This window comes from Amblyomma mixtum, chromosome 3, assembly GCF_055824585.1.
Source record: "Amblyomma mixtum isolate Tamu chromosome 3, ASM5582458v1, whole genome shotgun sequence".
In the NCBI taxonomy this organism is placed as follows: domain Eukaryota; kingdom Metazoa; phylum Arthropoda; class Arachnida; order Ixodida; family Ixodidae; genus Amblyomma; species Amblyomma mixtum.
Window position 1 is genome coordinate 230,865,548 of NC_143014.1, and position 24,390 is coordinate 230,889,937.

General features: G+C 48.5%; 1 pseudogene; it reads left to right on the plus strand.

Annotated features, from left to right (window-relative positions):
- LOC149353974 (uncharacterized) overlaps positions 1-23,652 on the plus strand; it is a 107,116-nt pseudogene extending 83,464 nt beyond the window's left edge.
- The last annotated feature ends 738 nt before the right edge of the window (positions 23,653-24,390 follow it).

The following is a 24,390-nucleotide window of genomic DNA, read 5'->3' on the forward strand; positions in this document are numbered from 1 at the left end:
TCTGGGCATGCTGACGTTGGCCTGGTTACAAAACACGCACGTATGGTCGTGAAAGCCTAACTAAAAAATTACAAGGAACTTTAGCGGCAAAAGTGGTGAAAGGCGAAAGCCTGAGTGCTGCATTCTGCGACGCGATTGTTCAGTTCATATTCTGTTGGTGCATTAATTAACTGCCCATTAATGACACTTAATCTTTGCCTTGAGGGGTGGAACGCGACAGCGTGTTGTAGCGCTGCCAGGGAGTCCATGGAACGCCACCACACGTTCGGCGCGATGCCTTGCCCTTTGAACTGAACGCTTTTTGATGAAAGGAAAGGGAGCTGTAATTCTCTGTCATCTCGGTGGACACCTGAACCGCACCGCACAGGAAGGGAGGAAATGGAGTGAAAGGAGAATGAGGGACCGCGATGAAGAAAATGAAAATTGTATTTGAGGAAAGAAAATTATGCAGTAACTGTCTCACATATCTCGGTGGACACCACTCGATAATTGTTTTTGAGGAAAGGAAATTATGCAGTACTGTCTCACATACTTCGGTACACACCCGTCAAATTTCTCGCGCAGTTACGTCACGACCATTTCGACCAATCTGAAACGCGGACAAATTTGCTAACACGTCCTGGTCACGACAGTATGAGCCATTAAAGGCTTTCGCCTCAAAATGTATCTGTCACTCATATATCAGTGGACACCTAAACCTCGCCGTAACGGGAAGGGAGGAAGATGGTTCAACAAGGGGAAGCTTTGGGCCAGTTGGTCAGACATGTTGGGGAGGAGGGATAACCGCAAACTTGACAGGACTGAAGATCGAGAAGAGGACAGGACGAGCGGTATCCGCTCGTCCTGTCCTCTTCTCGATCTTCAGTCCTGTCAAGTTTGCGGTTATCCCTCCTCCCCAACATGGAGGAAGATGGGAGTGAACGAAGACACCGTATTCACTAGACGTACCTTTGTTCATACCGAAACATCGAGCTGGCACGGAGGAGTGGTAGCGTGCTCGTCTCGCACTCCGGAGACCGGGGTTCGATTCCCGAGCGCGACCAATTTCCTACTCGGTTTTATTTATTTATCTGGTCTGACTAGAAAGGCTAATTAGGCTAATTGGTTAAGTAAGCAATTAACTAAATTCAGTACCACTTACTTGGAGCATCACTATACGATCCCTTTAATTGGTTGCCTGGTTAGTAGCCAAAGTACAATTGGCCCCGTTTGAAATTCGCGCACTGTGACGTCATGACCATTTCGACCAATTGAAAAGCGTGACATTTCTGTCGACAACTGCTGCTTACAACGATGAGGCATTAAAGGCCTCCGCCTTCCAATAAAGAAAAAAAAAAGGCCTCCGCCTTAAAAAATTTCCCGCTGCGCGATTCCACCTGGTGATGTCCTGACAAATATACGCTGATTGCCACCGTTCTGAAGTGAATAGCGGAGTAGCGTTGACTCTGTGATCCGCGCAAAATCGGAGTCGACGAGTGCCTTTTACTCGCGGAAAGAAGAGCGAGTTGGGCGGCATCGACCGAGGATGGCGACGCCCCAATTTTCTTTTCTTCGGGTTTTTTTTTTTTTAGAATATCACCTTTTTCCGTGAGACTAGCCTCTTTATGATCAGAACACTGGACTCTATAGTATACAAGCCAATTTAAAATTCTACTTTTTGCCTCTTCACGCACATTCGGCGGTGTCATATGCACTTTCGAGACACACAAACAAAAGTCAGCCACCGTCTTCGCCGTCGCGCATTCAGCAGCAGGCAACGCGACAGAGAAGACGCGAGAGACAAGGCTCTCCTTTGTTGACAGTGCAGCAAGGCAGACGCAACGTAGTACAGTCCAGAACACGAGCGTGGTGCATCTGCAACTATTAGCTAATTTGTAGCAAGCTCGCTCGCGCTAATGTTTCTAAAGCGGCGCCGCGGCTTCCTCACGTTGTTCGCGCGACTAAGAGATGTCGAGTGTTCCCTCTAATAGTTCCAGCGATTGCAAGCTCATCGTAAAAAAAAAACAATGTGCAGGCGCCTTTGATGTTCCACTCACTCAGGTCAGAGGCGAAATGCAGCCGAAAGCACTATGCCCGAACTGCAGAGCTTATACACTCCGACCCGTTCTCCAGGTTGGTCCACGGTCAGCCCCTTGGTAGTAGTGGTGGTCGTGGCGCTAGTGATCGGCGCAGCAGACGTTATCCCTCTATTCAACAGGGCGCAGGCGGATAACCCAAGACTGCACGACAGACGTCTGCCTCGGCGTACTTCTCGGCGCCGAGCCTGTGCTGTTGGCTGCAACACACAGATAACGAGATGCTGTTTGCTACACGCTTGAGATGCAAAATAAAAAGAGATACAGCCAACGAACATTCGTTACGCTACCATTATAGGGTAAGTCCACATGCCACTTTTTCTTGCCGAAAATACTGGCCGACTTCTTTCAAAAACATAGCAAAAAAAGATTAACGAGGGAGAAAGGCATGAACAGATATGATGCATTTTAATGTGAAAGCATTTCTTCCCTCATGAGTGGCGTGGACGGGGTGTGCCACCGAGAGCTGTGGACAGGAAGAGTGGACAGAGCGTGTCCTCATGAACTGTCCATCATACAGTAAGAATGTAATTGTCATTCGTAATGATTAATATTGATTGAGTGGAAAGTTTAAAATACCGAATTTATAGATAAATAATTAATGAATAATTTTCCAATTAACATCGATAACGGGGAAATTATTAAAACTTCCCACCGATTCACAGAATCGGTGAATTACAAGCAGTTCCTCTAGAAATGAACGAATAAAATTCAGGAGGAAATTAATTACAAAAAATAATAATAATGATATCAATGATCAGTTTTAATTATAATACATAATGACTGTTGCTTAATTAATAAATAATGAATAAATTGACATATGGTTATAAAACATTATTTCATGCGTTAATTAAATGCTTAACCTCACTGATACCCTCACATTAATAAGTAACAGAGGAGGCAAGGAGCTCGAAGTCTCCGGAAATTTTGACCGCCTGAGGTTCTGATGTCACACAGATCTATCACGCGTCTCTGATATCACGCAGTGCACGGGCCTCTAGAATTTCGCCTTCACCGAAATTCGACCGCTGCAGGCGGGATTGAACCAGCGACTTTCGAGTCAGCAGCCGAGCGCCATACCCACTCAGGCACCGCGGCGGCAGTTGGCCAAGCCGTAGGAAATCTGAAGAGAAAATACAGACGACAGCAGCGTCCGTAATAACGCATCCTGGAACTGTATTAAACCCGCGACAACTATCTTACGCCAGGCTTTTTTTATTTCCTTGCGGACAGTTAAAAGGAAAACCATTGGCGAAAAAAATGCACGTTGCTATCTTCGTAAACATATTACTATAGAACCTTAGCCCCCCCCCCTTTTCTTAAAGTTGTCAACTAATGCCCCGGTGGAATATTGATCTACTCACACGAGCGACGTGTCATTACGAATCGCGTGATTTCTCAGTGCAGCTCCCTGTTCAGAAAACTCACCTGCAGGGAAGCCTTCGACGTCAGTGCACCACGGCCGGAGGCTCTTACAAGCCCGGTGCTCTGCCGTGCATGCTGCCTCGGTGGCCATTCCCCGGGTGCAGGGTAGCCACGGCCGTCAGTAGCGCCTTGTTCACCGCGTCTGCTGTCGCAGCGTCGGACCCGGACGCCGATTCCCTGGCACAGCTCGACGACAGCCCTCCGCCCAGGTAACCACTTCGCAAAGAGCGAGCTTTGCCTGCAGTTCACAGTGCAGCGGGCCAATGCTTGCTCGGTGGCGCCACTGCAAGACATTGGAGTGAGGACCCGGGATGATGCCACCAAAGTTGCGAGCGGAAGGCTATTACGAGGCCTATAGCCCACTGTCTGTTCTGGCGAATGGAATAGTCCTGGCTGTAGTGTACACGTTCGAATGATCTGACGTCGGAGGAAGAACACAGAACGCAAACCCACGAGCGATTCTGCTTTGTCTTCTGCCTCTTCTTCGTGGCGCCTCCTACAGCGCTAGAAGGACCGCGTTGGAGACAACTGTAAAATGGGCGCACGCAGCGCAGTATACAAGCCGCGGAATCGGAAAGCACCTTCTACAGAAGGTCAAGAAACCGAAAAACATGGTGACCGTACGGCCATGCCTGCGTTTATATTTATTTATTTATTCAGCTACCTTCAGCGCCCGAATGGGCATTATTGGAGGAGGAAAACATAGAAATGGTATACACGTAGCACAGTGGTCGCGCCCGTAGAAAGTGCGTTCGCAAAGTCGACCTTCGCGTTGCCATGGTGGTCGCGTTACATTCAGGCAAATACAGTGAATCTGCAATATGATCCTGAACGTTAAGTCTCTTTTTTTCTTTGTCTGAAGTATTCCTGCTCCCTTGCTCCCTGATTAATGCACCAGGTAGCTTCTCACTATTCTGCATGCGAATGGACTTTCATACCTGAGGCCCAACACACACGCAGCGTAAGGAAGTTTCTTCCCACAGGGAGCTTCTCTTTTTCTACTCGATGAATGAGCTCAAGCCGGAAGTCTTCCCAGCGTAGAAGTGATGAAAACACAGGGCCTAGTCATCATGTTTTTACAGTGTATGTACCATGTGAAAATACGGGGGAAACCTTGTATATCAAATTGGAGGTTTTTTCCTCGTTCGATAGTTGAGACAGAAGTAAAGTCTGCGTTCTTCTCCACCTGGCTACTTCATGGTGCGCGTGATTTGGTTGAGGACGTGTAGCAGACAGTTTTGCAAACGATGGATGAACGGATGACACACGGCAAAACAGAGCCACTGAACTTTGCAAAACCTTCAACAACGGAACAGACATAGACGGGCACAAAAGAAACAAGATCTTCACTCTCCGCTACTAAAGCTGACTGAACTAATAATGTTCAGATACCCAAGCTCATGTAGTAAGTAGCACTTCAGCTTAATGATCGCTGTTCATAGCTTTCCGAAAGCCGGGGCCTGCCTCTACTTCCTTCGACGAAGCTTGAAAGAGAACCGCGTAACATCAGGCCTGAAATTTCTAGAAGTGGGCGTTGCGCTGTGGGAGGGGGTAGGCGCCGCAGCACGCTGTAAGCTACTTCTCTCTCCCCTTGTATTCTCGATTGAGCTCGAACCATTTCGAACCGTCGGTCCTCGAGTGCTGCAGCCCCAACGTGGCAGGGAGAGGAGGACCAGAAAACTGGGACTCGCTCGCTGCCGCTTTCGAGTCCATTCGACAAATTTATCTTCTTTAGCTCACTGCCATAGCTCACTGACTTAAATCATTGCCACGATCCCAGCGTGGCAAGGGATCCAAATAACGGTCTCCGCGGCAGCGGAGAGAGACTGAAGGGCTTCAGGCTGGTCGCCATGGACAAAATTGTTTTTGAGGAAAGGAAACACGCTGTAACTGTCTCACTGCTCGGCGGACACCTTAACTACCCTGCAAGAAGTCAACCTCGACTTAGACAGTAAGCGCTAATCTTCAAGAAGAGTGTTATTTTGAAGCGAGCGAATTGTCCTCATAAAGTTAAAGTAAATAGCTTAAACCGCCGAAAGATGCTTTTCAATGACAAATCTAAATCAAAGTAAATTCTGTATAGCGCCACCTCGTCGTCATTGCAGTGCGTTTTTTCGCTTCCTTCATTTGTTCCAACATAAGCCAACAGATAATGGTTTCAATCCTGAAAACGCATGACCGCCACAAATAGACTATCATATTTATATGCAGAAATAAATGCTGGAAATATGAAAAAATGTCCAAAGATTACAATTTACGCAGGCGTATGGGTGTGACACACGATGACAATGAAAACACTTTAATTGCTACTAAAACTGGCTGGCGGCACAATATTGTGGGATTCTTTCGGATCTTGTAGCTGCTCTAGCCCTTTCGGTCAGCTTTTGCTGAACGTTCGGGTCTGAGCTGAACAGCATTTCCTCCCACCGCTGATTCATCCGCTCATTAATCCTTTCTATTTTTGTCTATTTGGTTGTTTTTGTGGTTTAACATCCGAAAGCAACTCTGGCTACCAGAGACGCTGCAGTGTAGTGCTCCCGATAACATCAACCACCTGGGAATCTTTAACGCCCACTGACGTCCAACAGCACCCGGGCCTCTAGCATTTCGACTCCATCGAAATGCGGCCGCCGCGGCAGGGATCCAACCCCCGTCTTTCGGGTCAGCAGCCGAGCGCCGTAGCCACCATGGTGGCTACTATTTTTGTGTTCTTTTGGGAGGAACATACAATGTGGTATAAGTCCGCCTTTATTCCACAGTGCGCACTTTGCGGCTCATAGTCTTCTGTGCAGATTAAATGCAGTCAGTTAGGTTTTAGTATCCGTTTCTATTCTTCTCAGTGTTATTTCCTGTTCCTTGTCCACCTCTCAATCTGGTGACGCGTATTCCCCTCTGTGTAGTCTATTGTGTTCTAGGTATTCTCACTATGTGGTCAGTTTGTTTGAGTAGTTTCGCTCGTCCGTCGGTTGGGGTGCCCGGAGTACGAGGGGTCGGACTTTGGTGCGCGCCTTGGTTCCCCTCAACGGAATTATGCGCTGGTGTCCATAGTAGCTTTGCTTGCTTCTCGGCTTTATTTATATCCCCCAAGATGCTACTGGCTGTCTGCCCTATCCTGCCCCTGATGTAGCTCCTGCATGTTTCTCTGGAATGCTGATCATTCCTCTTTCCTGTGGCAAGCAGTATGCAGGGCAAACCGGCAGATGCCTGAATGATAGGCTTCGAGAGCATGGGCGTGACGTAGAAGATATGCGTGGAAAAGGGTTGACAGCCCACTGCAGTGTGTGTCACTGCATACCGCTTCTTGAACAATGTATGGTTTTAAAAGTGCACAATAACCGGTTGACACGAGAAATCATAGAAGCGGAATGGATATCACTTTTGAAATATGAGTGTGTTAGTACCCCCTTTTGTTTTATTGCCGGCAAAAGAGCTCGCATATCTGGCTGATACGCTTTGCTAGCGCATGGTTTGACGGAGTATTGGTCTTGACGTTGATATAAAACCACCTTTCGTTTCTGAAATAAACCAGTGTTGCCGTGTGTTGTCTGTCTTTCTATGTCCTTGTCTATTTGTGCTACCTTTTTTACCTTTGATTATATGCTTTTTTTTCTGTGCGGTTACTGCGAGTGCCATGGCTGCCTCCTTCAAATGGGTTGGGTCTATGCACCTGAATGATGGGCTACATCTGAGGTCGCCATCGGAGTCTGTAACTGTTCTCTTCCTGGTGCCTCGAACCCGATCTGCCTCCTCTGTGTATACTGTGTTTGTGTTGGTCTTTCTTTGATTTTTTCATGGCTTGCCTCTCTTCCTGCATAGTCTACCGGGCACATGTTCCTTCGTATGGGCTCTACTTAAAAGCTGTTGTCCAGCTCTTGGAGGCTTCATATCAGTCTTGCGTTTTGCTCGTCTATGTTCGTTTTACTCTGCCTTAAAGCAGGACGACGATGTCCCAACGCTCCGTTGACGCATTTTGAGCTTGCGCCTATGAAGAGAAGGAAGAGGAGGTCAGCTTTCGATTCTGTTGACTATTCTTTTCCCTAGAATTCTTTTCTTTCTATTTATTGCTTAGTTTATTATTTATTTTCTCAAGGAAAAAATATTCATCACAAAAATTCTCTATTCACCCGTCGTCTTGGCCGATCCCCTTGTGTGGGTATGAGCCATTCCACGAGGCGAACAACAACAACGCAACGTCCGTCTCTCCGTGCCCTTCTTGTGGTAGAATCCCCCGGTGTTCCTCTCCCGTGTGCTTTCCTTTTGCCTTTACTACGTACAGGTGAATACCAACCTTTACCACCCGATTCTTGGCCGATCCCCCAGAGTGGGTATGTGCCATTCTGTCGTAGGCTACAACAACAACGTCCGTGTCGCGTGACTGCGCTCAGGGCTAATCACCCAACGAACGTCCCTTCCTGGTTGCTGACTGAATCTTAGGTTTCGATAATCGCGTCTCATTCGCTGCATAGCTCCAAGACACCGACGAGAGTAACCCCATGCTGCTCCCACACAAACACAGAAGAACGAGGTCCCAATGCTCCGCTGAACGAGCACTGATGGCCCCGGAGTGGCTCCGCGAAGGAAACGTTGATGCTCGGCACAGCTACGGAACCCGCCCGTTCGGAGACTGGTTTCCCACACCAACCCCCGGTAGTACCAAAGCGTGCGGAGGGCCTGCTCTACTGGTCGCTGTGGCTGTGATCCCTGCTTCCATGACGCGCCACTATTCATCCACGCCCTACCTCAAAAAGCAAGGGATGCAGTGGAACTACCCTTTCCTTCTCCATCTCTGGTTGCCTGGGAGCGAGACGCCATTCATCATAGGAGGTACGGACATTCTCCATGTGGACGTAGCCGCCATTCTTCATCTCAGACTACCTGCAGAACGCCCTTAACTTTGTGTAGCTCCTTAGGCGCCGCTGGGGTTCTCCACGCACAGAAGTCCTCGCCACACTCCATCAATGCAAAGTGTACCCCAGTGCCGCCGGGTACCCACCGGTTTTCTTTAATGGGTACAAGATTTCCTCTGGCCTGGTGCTCGGCTCTTCTAGGGTGAAATGCTTGGGAAAAGGGTCTTAGACCAAACAGTCTTAGACCCCCCCCCCCCCCCCACTGTAATGCCACGGCGCTGTGGGTTCCTTACTAAATAAATAAATAAATAAATAAAGTACTTACGCCTAACGGCAGTGGAAAACATCCTGGTCATAATCACCAGGGGGTCTGTCCTAGCTGGAGCTGACCCTGGACACAGCCGAGTGGTCGCAAGAGTCGGCGTTCACTGCATGCCCATCACAATGAATATGACCATCTCCTTCTCCTGTATCTCCTGTACGCTGCTGCTGGAGTCGCCCGTCTTGCTACAGATCATTCTGGGAAGATTCCTACCCCTGTCATGCGTGGCACCGAGGGTGCGGAGCTACTCTCCGTCGTCGCATTGGTTATCGTCCGGGCTGGCCATCGACCCGTCCACATAGCCGTACAGTCCGCTGCCGGATCGCCATGGGGGCTTGTGCTACGTGACCTCCGCAGCACTGCAGATAAAGGACCGGAACTGGCGTCCCATGTCACGCGGTACGAGCACCCGACGGATGACGCAGCTCACTGCTAGCACAACATGAGGTCCGCAGCGGAGTGATCGCAGAGAATCCCGCCAGCAAGAGGGTGTCCAACCTCAGCGCTTGCCTCGTCTCGTTGCCTTGGGCTGCAGACCATCACAGTACATACTACGGCGACGATGGGGAAAGTGCTCGTGCTGGAGTTCAATCTGGCAATGCGTGATCATTTTTTTATTGCGACTGCGTGCCAGCTGGCATGATACTGAGACTAGCCACATATGATTTGAGATTATGTACTTGAAGCTAGAAATCACTCTACCCACGATTTCTCGAAAATCGTACATGTCGAGACACGCCAATCGCCTGTTACAGTCACACTGCACCTGATGCGAATTATAGCTTTGGAAAATTTCCGACAGTTCACTCGTTTGTTACCTGCTCCTATTGACTCGTTCACTTGCTTAGACCTGAATACGTAGATAACACGGAACCTCCACCAATACGCGCTGACCACAAACAACCGAATGCTTCAGTTATGTTCTTAGCGGCGCATTTCTCCTTCTTGTCGTTGATGATATTGTCCTCCCATTTTAACTCAGAAAATAAGGTAGTGCAGTCAGTATTAAGTACTTCCGACTTCAGTGCAATTTTGTCAGTGAATGGGAATGCTGTCTGTACGCTGCGAAATGTACCACGGACAGTCTTCGTGCTATCAGGGTTTCAAGAGTCTACTCCTTGTAAGATTTGGCCGTTTGCGTTCTCTAGAAGGAAATTTCGCGCACTTGTCTAAAGATCTTGCAAGGACTTCGAGGGGAAATCACCAGCTGACGCAAAACAACAACTTTACTCTCTTTGAGGTAAGCATGCTGTTGCTTTGCAAATCATCCTTTTGGAAGATCCTTGTTTCTACCACAAAAAAAATTAGTGACATGACGCAAACTATATTTCTGACATACACTAATATATAACAAGAAGAAAGTGTTTTTTGAAGAAATGAATTAAGGCATGCAGTTGGTGTTGAATAATAGATTAGCCATCTTGCGCTGAAAGAAAAATGGCTACATGTCTATCGGTGCACGAATATTCATAGCTCCTATACATTCCTGACTTTTAGAATAAACACCAAACAAAACAATATCCAGCTGGACGTGCGGAAATTGTGAAGGATTAAATGATGCATGAATTTTGGGGCCGTGTTTGGCAGGCTCACCGCCTCTGGAGCAACCAGTCAAAGTTACGTCGTCGTCAACCCAGGTAAGCCCCAACGAGAGCTACGCAAAAAAGCAGTTTGAGGAGAAGGAAAACAAGACAGCATGGAGAAAAAAATAGGTGCTCGTAAATACGTACTCTTCTGTGAGGCCCACCAGCCCTGCGCTCGTCGACATTGCCCGGAAACCACCTCTGATCTCCTTAAAAAAGGGGTGATATCCGTCTATTTCTTCGGGGCTACAGCAGCGAACACTGGACTTTTGCGAATCGAAAACAGTTTACAGGCAGCGTGGTACGTTCGTCACGTGACTGCAGCGCCAAACGCTATCCGAAGACTCAAGTCAAACCAGCTTTCTACATTTTCATTTGTAGGCGTCGGCTGAAATGGTTCCGAAGTACCGTCTGCTCTATTCGCTGTCGAAGCCTTCAAATGGGAATAAGTTTTCAATCCAGGAATGCAACCAGTGAATCAGGCCTCCGCTACAGCCCCGAGATTGTAATCACTATACTCGTATAATAGTTCCATTTATGAGCATGGGTTCCGTTTTGCCCAGTTGTCCACTCACAATGCTGGAAATGATGCTCAAAGGCCTATATAATTTTGCAGAATGTCGCTCAGTATGTTCACGGCGACCGTACGCAATAATTGCCCGAGATCTTTGGTGGCATCTGTGTCATCGCCGAGCTTGTGTGGCGTAACCGCGAGAAAAGGTGGAGAGCGCACCAACGTGGGTGGCCTACATGCCCCTCTTTTGATTACTGACGACGCAGCTCAAAAAGTGGTCAGCAACATGGAAGAGGGCGCGACCACGCCTGCAGGCTTCGGAAATGGCTAGTCACAATCTAGCGCACAAGCGCTCTTGCTCAACTTCGCGCAGCGTCGGCCAAGTGCCGGAGCGACGGTGGCGGCTAGAGGCGCCGGCATGATGAGAGGACTGCCGAACACAGCAAGCCCTGCATTTAAGCACGACACACAGCATCAAAAAGGCAGCTCTGTGAAGCTGGGAGCCAAATGTTAGGGGGCACTGCTTTCCTCCACCCGTGCGCCATAGATAATCCGTCTTACATCCCACTTTAATTTGGCAGTCGTTTTCTTCTTTCTTGTCAGTTGCGCACCCGCCATTGATATCAAAATCTCAGAAGCAGGGTAACAATTGGGCGTGATCTAAAATGCCTTCCAAATAATTACGATAGCAACAGAAAGGTATGCTGCACCTTTCAACTCGTTAAATAAGGTGAGTGGCTATCCTTCATGAAGCAAAAGCTAGACCAGTACTTTTGCATAACACCAAGAAAATTTGATAGGAACTAGTTTTCCTGCCAATAGGTTCAGCGAGGAGCACACGAACCAAATTTTGTTCCTCCTTAACGAAAAACTTATTGCTAAATGAATTAATAATGAATTAATAATGAATAATGAAGAAATAATAATTAATTAAAATGCACGGAAGTGTTTAAATTAGACCATGGTTGAGACTTGCACTAGGTCCCGCTAACACGGAAAGTAACAAAAAAGTCACACGCTTTTCAATTGAATTTCAATCACTCAGTTCACGATTGGATGCAGCCATTTTTTTATAAGCTGTCAGAAGTTCTCGAATCGAAAAACCGAAAGCACCCCCTTAACAAATTACGATCTCCGGGTGCCGTACAATACGTGGCTGGCGGGTCAGGAGATCCACCTCGTTCACACTGCATAGAAAAAGGCGAATTACAAGGGGCGAAATATATATGGCATTGACAAGCTAAAATACGTCGTCTTCAAACAGTAAAAATTTTCAGACGTTACTTCTGGTGTGTAGTGGTATCCACTCATATTTCAGAGAAAAAAAGAATGGGCGAGCTATTAGTAAACGTGCCGCCGTTTCCGCAAAACGCATATATATATATATATATATATATATATATATATATATATATATATATATATATATATATATATATATATATATATATATATATATATATATATATATATATATATATATAATTCCGCGCCGGCAGGCTTGCATTGTTTGTGGTTAACCTTTTTGCTGTGATCAATCAAAAAAGTCCCCCTATGGTTTCTATGCAGGTCTTACCTGCTCGATGCAAGCGATGGAAAAACTTTAAAAGATTTTTCTATGCATCGGAAGAATGTATTATCTATAGCTTTAAATTTTTCATAACAGTCCCTTACCATATTGCGATATTCAAAATTTTTGCCCAGGAACTCCGAATATAACTAGCAGGATTGATGCAAAACTATCGATAGTACTATCGATGCTATCGGTGGTAAAAAAGACTATCAATAGTACCATCGATAGGCGTATCGATACTACTTGTACTATCGATACTATAAAATCAACCACGCGTACCCACTGCATCCTAAACTTGCTTTCCCGAGTGTGTGGTATGGAGGTGATGGTATGAGTAACTGACAGGACTCGCCCGTTTTCGCAGCCTAAGTGTCCCCGAGCTCTGCAGACGTTCCCTACGTAAAGTTTCTGGGCAAAATGTTAGCCTGCGAATGTCCTAGTTGCGAATAATCTGTGCGAAAAGCGTTTCTGCAGGGGTTACGTCAGCAAGACGACGTCTGCTGTGCACGGCGGTGTCGTGTAAGCCAGCACAACTTGTGCTGTTTGTTCTTTCATCGGATGCTCTTCCAGGTATTTTTCTGAACTGCCCCAGTGCACGTTAAAGAATCACAGCTGCTCGAAATTTACCCGGAGACCGCTACTACTGCATCCCTAGAGCATTAGTCTCTTTTGGAGAATAAGCCTCAAGAGATTTTCAAACCAATCAGGTATCGCAAATGTTTTGGTTATATCGCTGGCCAACATATGCATAATATCAATAATTATGCATTTCACTATCGACAGTTTCACTATCGATAGTCTTGCTATCGATAGCGATACCATCTCTAGTAGTGCTATCGATAGCAACGCTGTCGATGGTAATACTATCGAGAGTAGAATCGACGTTATTACTATCGATAGTACACTATCCATATATCATCGATAGTCTATCGATAGTAGCACTATCGATAGTTTTTTTTTTAAACTATCGATAGTTTCAAAAAAACTATCGATACTATCGACTGTCAATTTTCGGATAGTTTTGCATCACTTCTTCACCGACATTCAGCTGTGCTTCGACGATAGGCGCTCAGGCATCGGTGGTTGGCGGGTGCTATTTAAAAAATTTGAGTGCCGAACGTGCCATCCCCCCGTGTACAGAACAGCGCGTGGCACCTTCATTTTAGATATCGACTGCTCTCGGCCGTCTTCACACAGGCGCCGTAGGTTTCTACTTTGGCGACAATATACGGGGTTCTTCAGCAAATTTGTTCCGTGATTTAAAAAATGACAGCCTGCTCTACGAAGAGTCTCCTGGTGCAGGGTGGTAGGCTGGTCAGCGTGGTTTCTAATGGCAGCCGGTAATTTTCTAATTATTATTTAATTAAAATTTTAGCTTGTACTGTCGCTCAAAATCTTCACTTTAAAAGGGGAGAGCGCCTTCAGAAATGTTCTTTTAAGTTTCTTGCTTCGCAGTAACTTCAGCGTGGTTCCTTTTCTTGAGGATAAAAATAAACCCGCGAGTTATTAAAATTGTCACATGACCCTGCACTTCCGCGTCGCGACGTTAACCCCTCTAAACCGCACCCATGTGAAGGAGCCCGGTTAAACAAAGCCGTAGAGAATGAGTGGACAGCCTGCAACAGCGATAACTGCGCGGCAAGAGCGGAAATTTCTTTCAACTGGGATAACGATGCTGCACCGTTGGGGCAACCACGTTAGAGGGCAAAAAACGCGCAAGGCGGTTACGAATGTGCAACACGAACGCATGAGCGTTATCTGCGGTGCGAAAGCAAGTAATTCTTCCGAGACGCGCCCTACCATTAATCGCCTGGAAATCGTCTCGGCGCGCTGACAAGTTCTCAGCGCGACGAGTCACCACCTCCAGTGCACACGCTAAAACAAACACGCCGCGCCACGCCGCCACGCCACGCGCGCAGAATTGGCAACACCTTCGCGCACTGCCAAGGTACGTAGTCGCCGTCAAAAGTACACGGTCGTCCACTTCCACCTTGAACACCGCTCTGCGTGGCCAGCGCTAGGGTGCCTCGATGCCCAGCGCTGCGCCGTACGGCGGCGCTGGTATCGAGGCACCCTAGGCCAGCGCTCCGCGGAGCGCCTCTCGCGGGCGCCTGGGGAACTAGCGCGCAAGCGCAGTGACAGCTGTAGGTGGGGCCTCCGCTGCGTCGTCTGCTAGCGCGGCGGCTCCGCCAAGTTGAGCTTGCTTTGCGGTGAAGCTAACCTTGCTCTTGCTATGCTTGCTATGCGCACGACAATCGAGAGTCCGGCACGGTTCCCGAGAGGCGCAGCAATGGCGCTTGGTTCTGTGCAGCACATGGTATATCGGGGGCAGTTGCTTCTCGTGTTTTATTTTTTTATGCGCTCACAAAAGTAAAGGCTGTCAAGGGAAAAACTTGCTCGATGCCTGAACCAAGTCTCCAAGCTGCGATGACACTTCCACAACTTAGTTGCTCGGCTGCTTCGTGTCGAACAGCCAGAATATTCTCGCGGCTCATACGATTGTTTTGATCAGCTAAAGTTGTGCTCCGCCAAGCCACTGATGAATGCATAATGTCGTAGACATTGATGGAAAGCGAGTATGAACGCTGTAGCAGTGCGCCGGCTTCAACGGCGAAAATTGGGAAAAAGTTGACAGAGAACAAAATAGACATGTTTTATTGTTCATGTGGACAAAAAATGAGAAATTCTAAAGACAAAAGAAGAGAAGGGATGGTTAGAAATGTGCTTTTTAAATTAAATTAGGTAGTTAAAGAAGAATGGCCGTGGCAAACAGCCGGGATGAAAACGAAAGCGCTGACTTTGCGCTGCTATCAATCGCCTAAAAGCGGGTGGCATCTCCGCCAACTTCAATTACCGCCCTCATCCTATCTGGGAGAGAACCGTACAGGGCGTTGCAGAGATCAGCGTTCGCCCTAAGTTCCTCCCAGCGCTCTTGCACGGCAGACCAGAGATTGTCTGACGACAAGCCGTGCAGGCTGCGGGAGCACAAAGCTACTTTTATGTTCCCCCACAAGTTTTCAATAATATTTAAATCCGGGGATTGGGGAGGCCAGTCCAGCACGGCAACTCCTGCAGGAGAGAGGAAGCCAGCCTGGACGTGTGTATAGGAGAGCGATCTTGCTGGAGGATGAAATCCTGCTGTGGGTATACTTCCCCCACAAGGAATGGCAACGCCACATCATCCAGAATGGAGCAGTAGCTCGCGGCCGTGAATCTGCCATCAATCCTCACGAGAGGTCCGAGGCCATCTTTCGTGACTGCCCCCCAAACAGTCACTGAACTCCGCCCACTGGCGGCTACTCTCTGCATGAGTCGTGGCATATACCTGCGGGAAAGGAAGAAGTATAGGTAATTGCCTTCTGTTCGCGCTGATCACAATAGGAATAAGCACTGAGACAGAAAAAATCATTGTGACTACTCAGAGTCACGGGGCTGGCAGACGACGGACAAAATTGCACGAAACAGAGTTGCGCTGACTGTATGTCTCGTCCTTTCGTCGTCCGTGGTCTGCCAGCGCCGCCACTCTGAGTATATCAAACCAGCTTGCCCAGCAGCATAGCCTGCTCATTGGTACTACTCATAGCTTCTAGTTCATTATAGGTTTGGTGGTTTATTAAAGGCACACTGAGGGCAAAACCTGCTATGGGTTTAAAGTAGGTAAACCGACAGCCGTGCGAAAGGAGCACCAATGTTTCAAAGACCATGTTCGAAGACAATTTGTTCAGTGCCGGTCTCGACACCGGCACTGTCGACACCGGCTGATAGTTTCGCAGGTAGCCAGCGTCTCGTCTACGTGAATTTTCAGGCATGGACCTTGGTAGCACGCCTGCACGTTCATTCAGTTCAAAATATACGTCCTTTCTGGGTTTATGTAAGGAGTCAACATGACCTTGCGAGAAAATTTTAAAGTCAAATTTAGCGAATATATATATATATATATGTATATATATATATATATATATATATATATATATATATATATATATATATATATATATATATATATATATATATATATATGTAATCGTCGAAGCGTATTGTTTTCATATACAGCTGAGCGCTCAAGGAATTCTTTCATTGACGAATAACTTCAGCTGTAAGGCCTAAGAGCGGTTATGCGAATAATATATTTCAGTAATCGGATTTGGATTTATGGCTTTATGGGAGTCTAACGTGCCAAAGCGACTCATGCTATGAGAGACGCCGTAGTGAAGGGTTGCGGAAATTTCGACCACCTGGTGTTCTTTAACGTGCACTGACATCGCACAGTACACGGGCCTCCAAAATTTCGCCTCCGTCGAAATTCGACCGCCGCGGCCGGGATCTACCCGTGTCTTTCGGGCCAGCAGCCGTACGCCATAACCGCTCAGCCACCGCGGTGGCTCAATATGTCAGTAATGCGCCGATTTTTAAACCTGTGTGAATTATTTGGACCCCTATAAATTAACAGATGCCAGCAAGATGGGAAATGTTAAAAAAAAATCTTGGCGGACGCTTAACGCACCGTTAAGAGTATAATTCCACAGGATTAAAGATCCCTCGCGCGCGTGCATTACTCTCTTGGCTAGGGACTCTCTACACGCCCAATTGGCCTTTCGTTACTGGCTTGAGTCCAATGATGTTGCAGAAGATGATTCTGGGAGTGTCACTCGCAACCGAAGGCATATTACTCATACCCTGCGCGCAACTTGCCTCATGCCTTGGTTGGCAGGTTATGATGATGTAACAAGGCCACATGACCCCTGTGCACCAATCGAAAGTTTGTGAGAACGTCACAAGGTCATGTGGCCTCAATCGACCAATCAGGAATCTAGCTGTGATGACGTCACACGGTCACGCTATCTTTGCGACCAATCAGCAATTTTCGTGACATGGACGGACGCCGCTTTTTCCTGAGTACGCGGCTTCTAATGCTACTGGATAAAATACTTTTTCTATTTTTCGCGAACATGACGGAGATAATTCTCCAACTACCGCCCTTCGATAATAGCAGTTAAGTACACAGTTACATCCCCCGCTTGAGCTCGACTACAATATCGAACTCCAAACTAACATCAGGGCTAGCTGGTGCTGCGAAATGTAGCGACTGAAATTCACATGCAAGCGAATTTTTTCTGGGAGGGTTACGATCATGCCTATACGTACCGCGTGTTGATGGGGCGCCAAACTCGTGTTCTTTGATCCCACCGTGTAGTGAACGTTGACTCGTCTGTGAAAACCACACGCTTCCAGTCAGCCGCAGACCAGTCAGCGTGCTCTTGAGCGAACTGGAGCCGCTTCGCCTTGTTCTCCGCACGCAGAAGTGGCTTCCTAGCAGCCGTTCTACTTTTCAGTCCTGCCTCATAGAGACGTCGCTTGACTGTAGTCACCGAAACATTGTCAAGTCCGAGCTCAGCCTTCACTTCCCGGACTGAAGTGGTCGGCTGGTCTGCTACAGCTGCTACAATCTGCATATCCTGGTCTGCTGTAGTCACCCGGCGACGGGGTTGCCGAGGGGCGTCTTCAATGCGTCCTTCGTTCCTGTACGCCTGAATTATGCGGTTTACTGTAGCAAGAGGACGTTTGGTAATGGCAGCGATAGCACGCTGAGAAAATTCTCTTAAACAGAGATCCACAATACGCCTTCTTTCATCTTCCGGCACTTTCGGCATCGTGGTTCAGTCGTGAGCGAAGAAAGGAATGAAGTGCTGCAGAAAATATTCAGCCACGCTATCGTGCAAAGATGAAAAAAAAAATCATACCGCTGCGAACTGCTGATGACGAAGTGTTTATGGGCAAGATAGCACGATTGATACCGTACACATTCGTCTATTCGGCGACTTCGGAAAAGAACCGCAGGATGCCCAGCGTTAGAATCGCAGTCACCTTTGCTGCTACTTGACAAAAGCGGTAACTTTCAGGGCCGTTCTTAGCTTTCAGCTAAAAAAGATATGACGCACAACCGATATACGGGCCTTCTGCCGCGCGGCGATAAAAAGAGATTGATTTTTCATTCAGCGCCTGCTTGCAGCAGGAACACTCATCAGTCGGGACGACACCAGACACATTCAGATATTTGAAGGTGTTTGAGTGGCTCAAGAAAAAGTCTTCTAATCCATTCAAGACCACAAGGCGAGCTGACTGCACTCAGTTCGGTGTCAAATTAGCTGTAATGCTATAACTGCCTTCTGAGTTGTAAAATATACTCATCGCCATCCTACAGCGTGTTAAAATTACTCCACGCTGATTGTAAGGGCCGTTTCACATGCTGCGACTAGAACGAAAATAGTCGGCCTAGTCGGTGACGCCGCAGTGCGATTTTCGCACAGTGCTTTCACATGCAACGCGTACCCAGCGAATTCGGTCGGAGGGACACGCAAGGTTGCTCGATGTTCGCATAGGCAACCCACGATTAAACCCAACAGAAACACTGCACGGAACGTGTTGATGATATAATGACCAGCTTGTTTTTAGATGCAAGGCAATATTTCGTATGTTTTGATTAGAATAAACAGTTTTGCTTACGCCGCGGGAACAGCTCCCACGTGACCCCACGCCGAGACGGCGCGTGACGTCACGTCACGTGCGAGTTGTTGCCGCGGCAGGTCTCGACGCACGTGCGCTCTCGCTCGCGCGCCTGGAGACCGGTCGTGGCCGCGGCAGCTGCTCCCGCGTGACGTCACGTCACGTGCCGACTCGGCGCTGCCCATTGGTCAGTCGCAGAGCGACCACACCGACGCTGCGACTGGATTCCAACCGGACGGAACTTGGTCGCAGGCCGTCTGCGGCTAGACCGACGGCCCTCCCCAGTCGCAGACCGACCGAATTCGCAGCGTCGCAGGCGAGAATCGCATGCATGTGAAACGGCCCTAAGGTGTACCGATTACCCGGTATGAACTTAACTAAACATTCAATTAGAACGTTTTTTTATCGGTTGGCATGAATAGCACGAAGAAAATTTTTGAAAATGAGTAGCAGTTTAGGGCGGCACTTAGACGAGTTAAATTCCCTAGCGCATAAAGGCCGTGGTGCGGGTAAAACCCGTATTCTATGAGATTTTTTTCCTGAAATTCGCAAGTTATTCATATTCTTGTTGTCAGGCTAGTAACGAATCGAAAGTTTCGCAAATTGAAAGCTCTAAAGTTAGGCCGCACCATAAACTCTTCCCTGGCTTTGCGGCGCCCAACTGGGCTGATGAAAACAATCGCATGAGCCGCGAGAATATTCTGGCTGCTCGGCACGAAGTAGCCGAGCAACTAAGTTGTGGAAGTGTCATCGCAGCTTGGAGACTTGGTTCAGGCATCGAGCAAGTTTTTCCCGTGACAGCCTTTACTTTTGTGAGCGCATAAAAAAATAAAACACGAGAAGCAACTGCCCACGATACACCATGTGCTGCACAGAACCAAGAGCCGTTGCTGCGCCTCTCAGGAACCGTGCCGGACTCTCGATTGTCGTGCGCATAGCAAGCATAGCAAGAGCAAGGTTAGCTTCACCGCAAAGCAAGCTCGCCTTGGCGGAGCCGCCGCGCTAGCAGACGACGCAGCGGAGGCCCCACCTACAGCTGTCACTGCGCTTGCGCGCTAGTTCCCTAGGCGCCCGCGAGAGGCGCTTCGCGGAGCGCTGGCCACGCAGAGCGGTGTTCAAGGTAGAAGTGGACGACCGTGTACATGGAAGGCGACTTTGTCACAAAAAAATTAATTTCTTTAAATCTAAAACATAATGGTCCATGTTATTTGGTGCACAGTGCAATCCGCCTTTTTCACGACGCGACTGCGCATGCGCCCATCCCCTGTCGGCGGTGTCGCGAAACATACTGGAAGTGCAAACAAACCGGCTTCCTACGCGGGGCGCGTTTCTGCAGCCGTCGGGCGTTCAGCACGACGCGTTTGGCGATGCTTACGACATGTGTGTTGCATACGGCTGCAATGCCCAATATCTAGAGGGGAGCAAAGTCGGGTTTTTTCGCTTTCCGAACGATTCCCGGGACCGCCTTCGACGCGAAGTGTGGATAAAAGCAGCTCGACGACCGTGGCCGCCCTTGGGCGCCGTCAAGCACGACAAGACTCCGCGGGAATCACACTGTGACAGGTGCGGACGAGGTACAGGGGTTAAATGCGTGTGCTGTCTATCACGAAATCTTTTATTCATGGGCAGGAAGGCCTCGGATGCCACCGCGGCCCCCACACTTCCGGTCGCTGATCTCAAGATCGCGGTTTCGATGCAGACCACGAGAGCCGCATTTCAGTGGAGGCGAAATACAAAAGCACTAGCAGTGTGCTGTGTATGTCAATGCACGTGAAATAAGTCCAGGTCGCATAGTTTAATACGGAGCCCTCCACAGAAGCGTTCCACACAGCCCATGTGTCAGACGTATCAATACCACGGCGTACGCTCATCGCAGGCAACTGTTTTATGCGAAGCATATTACTAGAGCTACACTACAGCCCGTCGAGCGCGGCGGTGGAGCTACCATTGACCTTTAGCGTGACCACGTGACACCACGTGACAACATGACGTCACAGCAGCGGAGAGATGGGCTGCCGGCTCGCGCGGTAGGCCGCGGCGGTGGAGGCTCCACATCAGAGGCGCGGCGGCTGACCACGTGACAACATGACGTCACAGCAGAGGAGAGATGGGCTGCCGGCTCGCGCGGTCGGCCGCGGCGGTGGAGGCTCCACATGGAACTCATGAGATGAGCCATTCTATACCGTTAGAGAAGGCTGTTATAGCCGGTGCTCGGGCAGCCGTTGTACACTCTGCATTGAATTCATTGATGATCCCGTATATAGCTGCCACGGCAATCCTTGCTACACTTCTAGTGGTTGTATTAAAATGACCAAGTATTCAACCAAGGAAAGCCATGTATTACCAAGCCTAGCCATCAATATGCTTCGCATCTGACTAGGCTTAACCTTAGCTAAGCCTCAGCCATATTTTTCAAGAAACAAGCAATGGTGCACTGCGGCGGTAGCCTCACACCCTTTCAGTTCATCACCAAAAATGGCTTTAGTCTTATATCACGGTAGAGCAAAAACTGAATCGGGTATATTTAAGTTATCTCCAAAAGTTTTGCAGCGCGTACATCCGTACGGATCCCTACGGACGGGCGGACGGTGGAACGGAAGAAAATATAGCGGACACTCGAGGCAAAAATGTGGCTATTTCATCTGTTCCTACATTAAAACACTGCACACTGGACTCGCACTCCAGCAAGCACATACGGGTTTGCACATTCAATATCGCGATTGTATGCAGATTGGCCTCCATGAAACTAGGCTGCGGCACGATTTGATAAAGCTAAACACTACTACCGCCAATAAATGCGAAATGATCGGGGATATTTTATTGAACATTACGTCCCGAATGTAGCCTTCATCTTTGAAGCACCGGCCCTTGCTTAGCTGGCGATCGCATCGCATGCCGGATGATTGGAGATACTGAAGAATTTGCTCTTCGTTCGGCACAGCATCCTGCCTCCGACTACGCACCGAGCCATCAGTCAGCCCTAGAAATCCTCCAGATACCACGTGCAGCCCAGGACACGCCATTGTCGACAGATTCCAACAAAACGTGCTGCACAGCGGCACTCAGTCCGGCCGGGTTGGGCGCACAGTACCCTTCCAGTGAACTTCCAGCGTTGTACACGAGGTGGCAGCACAGGAAAATGAAAAAGGCCTAATCGCACAATCACAATTAGTCTGAACATATGTATTCAAGGATGCATGAATTGAGCAGGCAATGATTAAATTTTTTCGTTAATATTGTCTTCCAGTTACTTTTGACGGCACCTGTACGTGCTACGGACGGCGCCGCCGAGGGTGCGCCGAGGGTGCACCCTCACCGAGGGTGCGAAATTAGGCAACGAGCGACAAACCAACGCTCTAAACTTATCCGTGCTATACCGTAAAACGGCGACCATGCGGAGATGGCGTGATCGCCCCCCTCCTACCAGCATCTTGGTTCTAGCACTGCTCATTGTCTGTGCTCACGCGGAACCGTCATCACTGTGGCCGGTGGCTTATTTATTCATCACGGCTTTGTGCAAACGAGTTCTCTAAATCGCGGTCCAATTAGGGGTGCTAGCATTGCGATACGCTGCGCGTATTCATGGGCATTTTTTTTTATAAATCGCGCGTAACTCACTTTTGTCTCAGGGGCAGAAACCACGCTATATTTAGGTGGGAAAAAAAAATTAACGGGCATCTCTCGATATCGTGTGCAATAGTAACACTGACTATTTTGCACTAAAGTTAGTGGAAAATTAGCTCATTTCTCTCGGTTAATTAGCAAATCCGGCGCATTTTAATCGTATTGGTACGAAGCTCCACACCAATGCAAGCAACGCAGTACTGGGAGCTGTTGCGGTTCAAATCCAGGGGAAGAACGAGCCATTGCTTTCGCTAGTCGCTCTTTGTCTAAAGGTGAGGCTAAATATTCTCCCACCGAGAATGAATGTCTTTGCATCGTGTGGACGACGTCGAAATTCAAGTCCCATTTTTATGGGTAACCATTCAATGCATTTACCTTCTTTGTTTCTTTCGCACATGACAATATGTTGAACTGGTCAAGACGGCTACTTAAAAAGCTGCACTACGATCTTCGTAGGAGGCGCTCTGTTTACAACTAGGCACAAGTTAGCTGAAACGCGCTGTATAGATCTATGACAGCTGTGATGAATTAGAGGCTCGATTGCTTCTATTATGCCTGAAGCAAACCGTATCAGCAGTACATTAGTACAAATTGAAATACATGCCGCTAGGACATATGAAGAGAGGATACCTAATGGCCTTGGGTTTGGCGAAATCAATTCCTGGCCTAGACCGAGTGCAAGTGACTGCGACTGGTGCCGTTTTTGAGAGACGAACGCATTTATTCGAGCCGGGTGCAGCGAATGTAGCTTATGGTTGCAAGAGGACAGTATTCACACCCGTAACCTGTTGTCATGAATATTTACAACGACATGCAGACATTTCCTTGCGCCCTGTGTAACGGGACTCAACCAACGGTGGCACTATTCCCACTTTAGACATATCTGCACCTTTGAACGAATGCTATCAAAATATCAGAAGAAATTTAGCAATTTTTGGAAACCGGTGTCTGTTCTAAACACTCTCCAGAGAAGCCTTTGAGCCAGATGACCGTGGCGGTCGCTGGGAAGACGGCCGATGGCTCTGCCAGGCTGGTAGCTCTCCAGTGTATGCAGTGTCGACAGCCATGAGGGGGAGCGTGATTGCGGCGGCCGTCATCACCTCTTCGTTCTCCGTCTTTCTTGCCGCAGCGTTGGACCCAGATAACGAGGCCCTGGCAGAGCTGGATGACGTGCAGCTGCCCTGACGACCGCTGCGCAGAAGGCCGCGCTGTGGTCCCAGTTGCCGCTGCAGCAGCCCAATTATTGCACGGCATCGCCACACCAAGACACTGCAGTCGGGAAACTCCACCACGCAGCTGCCATAACGAGCGAAAGATCAACCGGGACGCCCCTGAGAGACACATAGGGGATGGCCCCTTGTGGCGAAAGAAGTAGCCCTCGCCGGAGTGTAGACGTTCGGATCATCGCGACTTCTGGAAGGAATGCACGCCGCCAGCGCACGAGCTGGTCTCTTTTGTGTTCTAGTTCTTCTCGCAGTGACAGTACGTACGACAAATTCCAAAACGTACCCACAATCATGGCCTGCAAAAAAGGGGGACATTTTACAGGTACCGAAAAACCCTAACTGAGCTCCTTCCTGAATTTGTCAAGTTTCGCTTCGTACTTCGGCCACAAAGGGCTTATACTCTGGCAGCCTGTGCGCGTCAACAGTGAGAACTTAAAATTTTCTTTAAAATCGCAGCGACTGCTGACAGTTCCGCTGACTTCGCGTCCCATCCTTCTCACTGGTGTGAACATGCAGAACCTCACACCGAGCCCCATGCACAGATGAACGCACACTCGACAATGGCAGCGAGGTGTATTATACAGTGTGGTTGAAGGCGCGGACCGCGTGCGTGTGTGCATAAAAATTTTTATTGATGCGTAAGACACCGGTTGCGGTTGGGAAAGAGGGGTGTTACTGCGGATGGAGGGAGGAAAAT